The following is a 12,170-nucleotide window of genomic DNA, read 5'->3' as shown; positions in this document are numbered from 1 at the left end:
TGGGGGGCCCCCAGAAGAGCTAGGATCATTCTGTGGGACACAATTCAGTGACTGCAGTATGGATTAGCTGTGGGTTAAATGTTCAAATTAAGACAAATGTATTGTTTGATTCACGGATTAAGTTAGTGATAAAGGTGGAAAAGCACTGAGGGGTTGGATTAAATAAGTTTATACTTCTTCCTACTCTCTTTGGACCATATGCAAAAATCAGACACGAACTTGAAGAAAGATTCAGCTCATTTGAATTGTCTTTTTTTTTCTTATTTGGCTTGTTTTGTTTTATTTTGTTTCTTTGCATGTTTGAAATAAATAAATAACTGGATTAGTTTGTAGATGAAACATTTGACAGTAATACTTGGCTGTGTCTGTTGTAAACAATCAGATGTGTGCTCACTGTGACTGTACTATAATCCAAACTCATCTTCATTCATTTCAACACTAATCTCATCTGTCTTCTCCAGACTCAGTGGCTGTAACCTGTCAGACAGAAGCTGTGAAGCTCTGTCCTCAGTTCTCAGATCCCAGTCCTGTAGTCTGATACATCTGGATCTAAGCAACAATCACCTGAAGGATTCAGGAGTGAAGATCCTGTCAGATGGACTGAAGAGTCCAGGATGCAGACTGGACACACTCAGGTCAGGGTTCAACAAAGAACACAACACATCATTTCAATGTTTGTCTGCAGTTGTTGGATGGGTTGAACTTGTCAGTGGTTGTTTGTGTGGAACTCCAGACCAGTTCTACTGATCTTCAACTGTGTTCAGAGTCTGGAACTCATGGACTTTACACATTGAAGTCCTGTTGGTGAAGTCCCATGCATTCACAGACTCTGTTCAATGACTCCAACTCCACTCATCTCCATCCTAAGTTGATGGATGTGATGTTTTGTGTTGCAGATTGTCACAATGTCTGATCACAGACGAAGGATGTTCTTCTCTGGTCTCAGCCCTACAGTCCAATCCGTCCCATCTCAGACTGCTAGACCTGAGCTACAACCATCCAGGAGCCTCAGGACAGGAGCTGTGTGCTCTAGTGGAGGATCCACACTGGAGACTGGACACTGTCAGGTATGGACTGAGCCGATGCATCCACAGATAATGGCAGATAGAACAGGTAGAGCTGACAGGAACCATCTGTCAGAGCTGGGATCCATCCTGTATGAAGGTCCAGCCCATGTTCACAGACAAACACACTCAGTGATTCAGAAGGAACCATTTAGTGGATGTGAACAGAAAAGCTTCAGTGGATCACAGTAATGGAAGGTCCATGTTTCCAGCTGACCTCTGACCCTCCTCCTCCTTTCAGGTTGGATCCTGCTGGAGTCCGATGGTTGACACCAGGTCCATGCAGACGTAAGTGTGATTTGATTAGATTGATTCAAACCAACCTGAACCAAACTGGGACCTGGTTCCTGGTTCCACATTCTAAACATCTAAAGTGTTCATGAAGACAGTCAGTTTAGTGGAAGGATGAGCTGATAGCTGACTGGTCAGGACTGGTACCAGATAGACCCACATACCCTGAGCAGTGAGTCCTCAGGTCCAGTCCCAGACTATTGAGTGCATATCAGAGCTCTAGTGTCCTTATGCACATTTACAGTCTGTACTGTCACTGTGGGACAAACAATACAAATACAACCAAGAAGATCCAAAACACAATAGAGTTCATCAGGATGAGAAGTTTGTCTGAGGAACAAACTCAGATGAAACCACCAAAACACTTCTACAAACTATTATTATCCATCAGATAAAGATTCGCATTCAATGAGCAAAAGAACTGAGTTTAGATTAGGGCTGGGTAAAAAAAATCGATTTAATCGATCTTAGATCGATCTCATATTCATTTTGCATAATTGATTAATAGTGGATGAGATCCATTTTTCAGAGCAGGACCAGGAGTACGCAGAACCGGGTGCGGCTCCGTCTTGCAAACCCCTGAGGAAGACTTGGTCTTGCTCACGGAAGACGTAGAAAAGACGAGGTGGGGAAACCCCCTCCGCTGGAGGTCCTCCGGCCTCAAACTTGAACCCGCAGTGTGAAGGAAGTGGCCGCCCGGCGAGTCGCGGAAGCCGGTCGTTCTTGGAATAATAACTTGGATCCATACTATCACCTATGGCTGAGTATGGAGTTAGAAGAAGAGTAAAGCGACAATGTCCGACTGCTACGCTACCCCCCGACCAACATTCACAGTGAGCGTGCACCCCCCAGCCCTGCTCCACTCCGACCAACAATCATGGAGCGCACCCCCCACCCCAACCCAATGAGTAGAAGCCTCCAGCCATAAAACAGATAAAGATGACGAAGTCCGTTCTTAACCACTGGGTCATTCCATGTCAGATCACCCAGTGAGTTAAACCCTACCTCCTCCAAATTCAATGAAAATTGGTTTTTAGGTAAATCCTAGCCAGAAAAGCCAATTTTCAAATTTTAGCAAAATCGGACCAACGGTTTTTGAGATATCGCCATTTCTTTGTTTCACTTTCGCGAAAAAGGGCGTGGCCGCCAAATTTTAAAGTGCTGTATCTCGGCAACCATGGTCCGATTTTCAAAAATAAAGTATATTTGTGAAGGGGAGATCATAAGGAATCTAAATACATCATTAGTTTTATCTTTTAAGTGATATATCTCATCATGGACCTTTTGACCTATATTTTGACCTTGAAATTGACAATTTGGGACAAATGACCCCGCGACAACTTTTCCTGAAAATTGTAGCCCAACATGTTGCCCTACAACATATGAAGAAACTGGAGAGGTAATATTTTTCATTTGAAGCAGCATCAGTTGAAATGTGCATTACCACAGCTAAAAGTCCTACTCCTGTACATTCTATTACATCCGTACACACATTCAACACATTCACCACATTATATGCTTACCACATGGTGAACATGTTCTCTGTCTCTACACTACTAACAAGACAACTCAAAACCACTTGCTTGCAGTAGTGCATGCTATTCTCAACTGAAACTTTATTCAAAAATATCTAGAATACAAGTCAGGGGTCACATGACCTAACCACTTAAACTGCAGACCATATGTCTGCCACTAAAATTTCCCTCAGCCTTTGATGTCTGTTAACTGCAGACCTCAGTCTGGCCTAAATTACATCATACACAAGAATGTGAATCTTGTACACTGTCTTTCATGTCTGTATTTCTTTGATGCAGGAAGTTGTTAAGCTGCATCATTTCCTTAGTAATTCATGATCCAATTAATCTTTGTTTATACTACACTCAAATAAAATTCCTGTATCACATATTTGTTTATTCCTCAGCAGGATGTTACATAATAGGAGTTTACTTGGCAACAGCTTTTTTGACAAAGATAGACCTTGTGCACAGACAGTTCACAGCATTGCTAAGTTGCAGTTCATACTGTGCACATCCTAGCCATGACAAAGAATTTTCATGATATACGTTTTTATGCTTTTCTCCATTTCCTCGACATTCCAAAATGTAAGTATAATTTTTCATCAGATATCATGACACGAAATTTCTGAGGAATTCGGTGACTACCACATCAAATTTATGCATCCATCTGGACCTGCTAAAACCTTCCATTGGCCATCAAGGGATGACCAATGTTGGATTCCAGAGTCGGATATTCTATGTGTGATAACTGCTCCGTACCTAACCTCCTCCTCTACTAGAAACTATTGCCTCTCTTCAGATGACCTTTTCAGGATTCAAGTGAATGCAACAAATGGATTCTTGACACTGAATAGACATGTCATTACATTAAAAAGACTAAAGACACTGGATTTTCCATATTAAGACCGATAATTGGCATATATCTTCTCTTGACTTTGTGAATATGTGATGTACATGGATAATACATGGTTTATGTACACAGAATACAGGGATGATCATTTTAGTGGCAAGTATGCCTCATTCTAATTGATACTGCTTCAAAATGCAAACTACAACCTCTCCAGTTTCTTTATATGTTGTAGGCAACATGTTGGGCTACAATTTTCAGGAAAAGTCGTCGCAGGGTCATTTGTCCCAAATTGTCAATTTCAAGGTCAAAATATAGGTCAAAAGGTCATGATGAGATATATCACTTAAAAGATAAAAGTAATGATGTACTTAGATTCCTTATGATCTCCCCTTCACAAATATACTTTATTTTTGAAAATGGGACCACTGGTTGCTGAGATACAGCACTTTGAAATTTGGCGGCCACGCCCTTTTTCGCGAAAAAGTGAAAAAAGAAATGGCGATATCTCACAAACCGTTGGTCCGATTTTGCTAAAATTTGAAAATTTGGCTTTCTGGCTAGGATTTACCTAAAAACCAATTTTCATTGAATTTGGAGGAGGTGGGGTTTAAAATGTCATTTTTTGGGTGATTTGACATGGAATGACCCCACTGTAAAAACATGGACATATTTCTGTCCTGTTCATTATTTAAGAGCACATTCAGCAAATTTACTGCAGAAATGTCATATTTCCTTTCTAATATCAATACTGATCCAGTGTTGATGTGTTGCATGACTGCAGTACTCAGATATTCTGGTTACAACTCAAAAATTGTACTTTGTATCTCTAAATTACTCTGATCAATCAATTAATACTGAATCGAATTGATACTGAATCAAATCGAATCATGATTAATTGATTCAGAACCTTATGAATCGAAGTCGAATTGATTATGGAAACTGGCCATGATACCCAGTTTAGATCCAATTAGTAAACAGTCAAAGTCACTGTGGAGAAGACTGGACTCTACAATCCAACATTAGATTCATTAGCACCACGAAACATCAACCTGAACAAACAGCAAAAACACATAGGGCCTGATTTACTAAGATTGCAATAACGGGCGCAAAAGTGCTCCCACTAAAATATGCGCGTGCTATTGATTTGCGTGTCAGGGGTGATCAACTAAGATTGCCTGCGCAAATGACAACAGGCGGAACAAGTCTTGGAGACTGCCCTAATTAAAGGAGGATTTTGCCTGCGCTACTGGTTGTCATCATGGAGACAGTACACTGTAAAACTGCTCTGGGATATGCCAGCACTCATAAATATGAAGTTGTTCTTTTTCCACACAGAGGGGTGAATAGGTATTTGTCTGCTGTTGTTTATCAGTGGTGAAGTGTGTGATTAGTGAAATAAATACCTTCTGTCTTTATGTCACTCTGCATGGAGAATGTATGATGAATGAAAACTTGTATGTCTGTGGGCATGAGAGAAAACCCTCCACATCAGTGCCTATACAGGCAGTTCAAGAGCCCAGTCACAGCACCCGTGGACAGCGCTGTGTGTGTGTGTGTGTGTGTGTGTGTGCGTGTGTGTGTGCGTGTGTGCGTGCTTGTGTGTGTGTGCGCACAACATGGTCTCATCCCAAGTCAGAAATCGACGCATGGTCAGAGCCCCATAGCGCCACTATTTGACGCAGGGGGTACCCCTTCTGCGTTGGATTTGAGGGCAGCCTGATAGAACTGCATGTAAATCCCTCGTGTCATTTACTGACAAGAGGAGACGTGTAGATGTGCGTACGTTGCCATCCTATGGAGAGGTTAACTGACTGTTAACTCAGGATAAAACACAAAATGACTAAACATCATCTTAAATGCACATTTATTTCTGTGTGTGTTGTGCAGCGCGAGCAAGAGAGAGAGAGAAAAAAGAGAGAGAGAGAGAAAGAGTAGTCTCTCAGTAGTCGGTCCTGACCTAACGTGATGTACCACTGGTGGAAACCGGGCGTGGGGGCAGGCCCATAAAGTGGGGGTCATATGTCTCAAATTATAATTATTTTTCTTCCGTCATTCAAAAATGTTGATGTGATCAGATCAGATTGGTTCTGTGTTGTGCCTATGCGCCTCCTCACCACAACTACTGCAGCCATTTTTGCGCGAAGTTAAAAACCTGCCTTTCAGACGCGCTAAATATAGACGCAAAGTCAGCCACCGCAATCAGTTTCAGGTTTGGTAAATCACATTGCACTCGCTAAATAAATATTTACATTTACTCCTCCCAATAATTTTTCTGGCAGAAACGGCCATATTGCATATTTATCAGGGCAAACATTTTGAGAGGCAAACCTTGGTGCGCCCTGTAGTAGATTAAGCTTCAACCTGTTTTGCGTGAGCAGTCAAGTTTGCGCACGTTTTACAACGTGCAAACCTTTAGCAAATCAGGCCCTAAGAGCCTAGAAGAACTGAGAAATGACTGATGGGAATTGGATTGTGTTTTTAGACTTAAATCAGTTTGGATCCAAAATGAAACAGACTTTGAATGTTGAATGTTAAGGATCAATATATGATCCTAAAGGTGAACTGGTTCTACTGATTAGATCTGAGTCACAGAGTCAGAGTTGATCTGTTTCACACTTGTATTCTCCGTCGGTGAAAATGTGCTCAGAAACAACAGATCCGTCTAGAAAACACTGGATTGATCTGTTATTGATCAGTATTGATCAGAGTCAGACTCACACATGATCCATCCATCAATAACAGTTGAACTGAACCCAGTGATGTGATCAGACTGTCAGTCAATCAGCTGATCACTGATCAATAACTGCAACTGTTTTGTGTTTTCTTCTGTCCATCAGATTTCTGTGAACTCACCCTGGATCCAAACACAGCGAACAAAAAACTGAAACTGTCTGAAAACAACAAGAAGGTGGAACTAGTGTTGGAGGTTCAGTCATATCCTGATCATCAGGACAGATTTGAGAGCAGGGACCAGGTGATGTGTTCAACTGGTCTGACTGGTCGCTGTTACTGGGAGGTCCAGTGGAGGGGAGAGGTTGAAATATCAGTGACTTACAATGGAATCAGAAGGAAAGGAGGCGCTATGGAGTCTCAGTTTGGATGGAATAAACAGTCCTGGAGTCTGCAGTGTAGAAAAGGTGAATACAATTTCTGGCATAAAGCTAGAAGAACAGCCCTCCCTCGGTCCTCCTCCTCCTCCTCCTCCTCCTCCTACTCTGGTACAGTCTCAGTGTATGTGGACTAGTCCTGCTGGATCTGTGTCCTTCTACACAGTCTGCTCTGACAAACTGATCCACCTGCACACCTTCAAAACCACATTCACTGAACCACTGTTTGGAGGATTTATACTGAACGACATAGGATCCACAGTGTGTCTGCGTGGTGTGTAGTTGTGTGTGTTGTGTAGTTGTGCTGTGTGTTTGTGTAGTTGTGTTGTGTGTGTAGTTGTGTTGTGCATTTGTGTAGTTCTGTTGTGTGTTTGTGTACTTGTGTCGTGTGTGTGTAGTTGTGTGTGCATTTGTGTAGTTCTGTTGTGTGTTTGTGTACTTGTGTCGTGTGTGTGTAGTTGTGTGTGTGATTGTGTAGTTGTGTTGTGTGTGTAGTTGTGTTGTGTGTTTGTGTAGTTATGTTGTGTGTGTGTAGTTCTGTTGTGTGTTTGTATAGTGGTGTTGTGTGTGTGTAGTTGTGTTTTGTGTTCGTGTAGTTGTGTTGTGTGTTTGTGTAGTTGTGTTGTGTGTGTAGTTGTGTTGTGTGTGTGTAATTGTGTTGTGCGTAGTTGTGTTGTGTGTTTGTGTAGTTGTGTTGTGTGTGTAGTTGTGTTGTGAGTAGTTGTGTTGTGTGTTGTGTAGTTGTGTTGTGTGTGTAGTTGTGTGTGTAGTTGTGTTGTGTGTGTAGTTGTGTGTGTGTGTAGTTGTGTTGTGTGTGTAGTTGTGTGTGTGTGTAGTTGTGTGTGTGTGTGTGTGTGTGTGAAGTTGTGCTGTGTGTGTGTGTAGTTGTGTTGTGTGTGTGTGTGTGTGTGTGTGTAGTTTGTGTTGTGTGTGGACAGTAAAAATACAATAGAAATAAAATCAAATCTGTCCTCTCTCCACTGTTGTGAATCTGTCTTTTGTCTCCGTCAGTGATTCAGAAAGGTACAAATCCACAATGCATCTGTACATTTTTTAGAATTTCCCAGGCTCCCAATGAGACAACAGATTAGCATTAGCTGCAAAGCTAACAGCGCTAACATCCATGTTGTCAGTTACCCGGGCTCCTAAATGAGACAAGAGATTAGCGTTTGCATTAGCTGCTAAGCTAACGGCGCTAACGTCCATTTGTTCAGTTTCCAGGCTCCGCTGTACAGTAGTGACCCCATGTATCCCACAATGCATCAGTGTGAGTTGTGGTTGTTGCCACAGTACTGTTGTGGTCTCAGTAACTGTGGTTTGAGTGGAAATCCAGTGGGTTGGAGCTAAATGTGTGTTGGATTAGTGGAGCTGGAGCCTGGTTGGAAATGTTGTGCTGTTTGTTGGACCAGTGTTGGAGACACTAACACTAACCCATATGGTACAGATGGTACTGTAAAATACTAACATCTACTACATATGGTACTTTTAAATACTCACATGTACTACATATGGTACTTTTAAATATGTTCCTGCTCTTCCAGTGTATTGTTGTTTTGTTCCGTGTTTTTTTACTCAATAACAGATCAGATGTTCATGTTTGCTTTAAATTTCCTCTGTGCTCGTTTAAATGTTCTTTAAATATGTTTTAATGTGTTGTAAATAAAATATGTCAACTGTGTTGGATGTGATTGTTTCAACTACATTTACACTAATAACGGTTCAATAATGCTTATTTTCCACTCTTATGCATTTCATATGGGATATGTTTCCACTTTACACTAAGGCTCCAAATCCCATTTCCTAATGGTTCCCTATGGTTCAGTAATGCTAATGAGGCAGTTCAGCATTTATAAAGTGTTTCTGTCCATCCAGGTTCCATGGACACCATATAGTGAATGATTCATGCTTTAGTTCGCTGTTACTTAATGATTATTCACTCCAAATAAACCCCATTAGTTAATGACTACTACAGACATTATCAGTGACTAACTAATATATAAACAATGTGTTAATTTATGCTGAACAGTATGTACACAATGTTAACTAATTATATTATTAAACTTTTATTAACGCTAAATAATTTAATAACCAACTTTCGGCAGTAAACATTAATTAACTACTTATTAACATATTCAGTAATATGTTACCTAATGCTAAGTAATGCATAATAATGATTCACTGATTCTTGAGATTTTGGATAAACAGGATTTGTTTTGTGAGAAAAAAAAAAAAAAAAAGTTTTAATTTTTAAAAAATCTTTGGTCTTATGGTCATAGAACCATTTCTTGGCTACCAAGTGTTACAGTGATGCCACCTCCCGTTTTGTAATTTGTTCATAAAATAGGTGTTTTTCCTATCATTACTTTGTTTTTGTCAACACCGTCAGACACAACAAAAAGCTAATTATTCCTATTTATTTAGTCAAGTATGAATTTTCAACCTTTAAATAATTGGGTCTGACACCATATGTACACATATATGCTGTTAAATGTTGAATATTCAGTTTGTTCATTTTTTTACTAGTTCTCTCGTTCTCCTTAATTGTGCAACAGCATCATGCAACTTCATCTTTACCTTCATTCTGTTTTTTTTCATTTGATAGGTATTTTATTCATTTAAAAAGAGTTTTGACTGTTTGTTATCAAATTGAAATGATTATCTCTTGTCTGTGGACAAATCATTTTGTGGGTCATGGGCTAACATATTATTATAAAAGTCATTAAATTAAAAACTAATTATGAAAAAACAGCTACATTTGTGCAAAAGACCCTTAAAAAAAATCAACTCTAACAATTTTAATAGTAAAATATTATTCATTTTCAATGGAATTAGCACTTTTGTGAGTGGGACATGTTTTTTCCAAAATCTCAAGAATCAGTGGATTGTTAATGTATGATTAAAGCATTAATTAATGCTTAATAATGCGCTAACTGAGGTTAATTAAGGGACCCTTATTGTAAAGTGTTCCCTGTGCATGTCTAGACTGAAACTGGATCGGACTTTTCCTGTTGTGTCCACCTGCTCAGCCACTGCACATGGAAATGAATATCTGTTCTCCTGTCACATTCATGTTCTTGTGTTTGGTCCCTGACAAATCCATCCAGTCCTGAACTAAAGCCATGTTTGGATTCAGTGGGATTGACTCGGACTGAAGGGATCAGTGTGTCTGATGGTCATCACCATTAAACGGACACAAATCAGTGGAAAGTCCCAGATAGAAGAACCTGCCTGACAATGGTCCAGGTCCAGTGATCTTCAGGGGTCCCGGTGGTCCAGTGGTGGTCCAGTGTTCTTCAGGGTCCCCAGGGTGGTCCAGTGTTCTTCAGGGTCCCAGTGGTGGTCTAGTGTTCTTCAGGGTCCCGGTGGTCCAGTGGTGGTCCAGTGTTCTTCAGGGTCCCGGTGGTCCAGTGGTGGTCCAGTGTTCTTCAGGGTCCCAGTGGTGGTCTAGTGTTCTTCAGGGTCCCCAGTGGTCCAGTGGTAGTTGTCTGTCCATCCATGGGTCCTGTACAAACACAAACACCTCATTCAGCAGACGTTCAACACACACAACTCAACAACATGTCCACAACACACAATCCACATCACATGTTTCTGCGTCTGTCATGTGGATCTACATCAACATCTGGACCTCCTAACATTCATGGACATGTTTATGGGGTTCAGTTTAGATTGTCTGCCCTGTTGAACTGGAAAATACTGAAACAGCACAAATACACGCCATGGAAGTGATGAATGAAGCTGAATATGAAGTAGAAATATGAGCTGGCTGATATCATGGACTTTACAACACAACAACACTGCTCCTACTGTGCTAAATGCTAATGCTAATGCTAGGGGAGAACTACAGGAACAATAAAGTGAGTTCACCTTTAACCTTAACAAACACCCAGACTACAACAGACCGCAGCAGCTCCAGATAACGGAGGGGAAACCAAGGAGTGACGTTTAACGCAGAGTCTGATCAATAATCCATACTGTTAGCAGATATTAATGTACCAACTCACACAAACATATTCTATATGAGCTGAAAATCCCAAACATTTAGAACAGTTGAGTTGTAAACTCAGTCCAGGCTTAAACTGACCTCAATCTGAAGTCCAAGTTAAACCAGTGGGTGGAGTAGAACCCACCGTTAAACACCAACTCAACTTCAAGTGGTGGGCCAACTGTCTCCTGAACCCAAACGGAGTGAAATTTACTGTAGAATCTGATCTACGGCATCAAATAACCAACTGGATTAAGAATCAATGCAATGTTTGGAAAGTCAAGTCCATTATGACATGGACTCATTGGTTAACCCTTTCATGCATGAATTATGAGAACTGTAATCAAGATTTTTTTTCCCCTGTTTTTAATCTTCTTTATGTATGACAAAAAAAAACAATGTGATTGAATTTTTTTATGAACCTACTTTTCATGGAGTTAAAAATGTCCACTCAGCTGGACACCATGCGTTTCATTTATTTATTTGACCTGTATTTAACCAGGTAAGTTAGTTGAGAACTGATTCTCATTTACAATAACAACCTGGCCAAGAGGCAGCACACAAACAGAATGAGTAGCAGAACAGGTTGTATATACAAAGACAGAACAGATTAAGAATTTTATTTTTGAAGCAAAGAAACATGCATATACTGACATACTGTGTAAAAACTATGAAATAAAAATATTTTTAATGCTGCCTAATCTTGATGTTTTCTCACATTTTAACATACTATAATACTTTTACTACTCACTCAGATAATATGCAACAAAAAAAACAACTTTTTGTTAACAAACAAAAAAAACTGTTAATTACAGTTTACTAACAATAGCAATTGATGTACACTCAAATACGTTACTGCAGATCAGGTTTATTAAGAACAGGAAAGTTACAGTAATGGTATGAACTGCAGTGTATGGGACGATGCAGAGCATCCATTGTGTTGGCTGATATGGAACTAAAACAACAAACCCATGAATATAAAAGACAACAGCTGGAGAATAACTGTCCACTGTAGTGAAAGGGTTAAATTCAGCCATAACTATATGTTGGACTGAGGTGATTCTATGAACAGTCAGTTTGGTGGATTTACCTATGAACTGTTGGTGGAAACTATTCCATTCCATTACGTTAAAAATAATAATAATTCATTTGAAGTTGATGGTTACAATAACAATAATTGTCCTTTCCATTAAAACATAGTAATTGGATTCCAGAGCTTCTCGATCCTATTGTATGAACCATTCCAGCTGATCCTGCTGTAGTCTAGATGAACAGTTCCACACATACCAGTCAGCTCTTCCCTGTGTCCTTTCTCTGGGTTTGTGTGTGTGCAGCTGAGGCTGACACACAGTCCAG

The sequence above is a fragment of the Sphaeramia orbicularis genome, unplaced genomic scaffold, assembly GCF_902148855.1.
Source record: "Sphaeramia orbicularis unplaced genomic scaffold, fSphaOr1.1, whole genome shotgun sequence".
Classification (NCBI taxonomy): Eukaryota; Metazoa; Chordata; class Actinopteri; order Kurtiformes; family Apogonidae; genus Sphaeramia; species Sphaeramia orbicularis.
The sequence above is the reverse complement of the archived record's forward strand: the minus strand, read 5'-3'. Positions refer to the sequence as shown.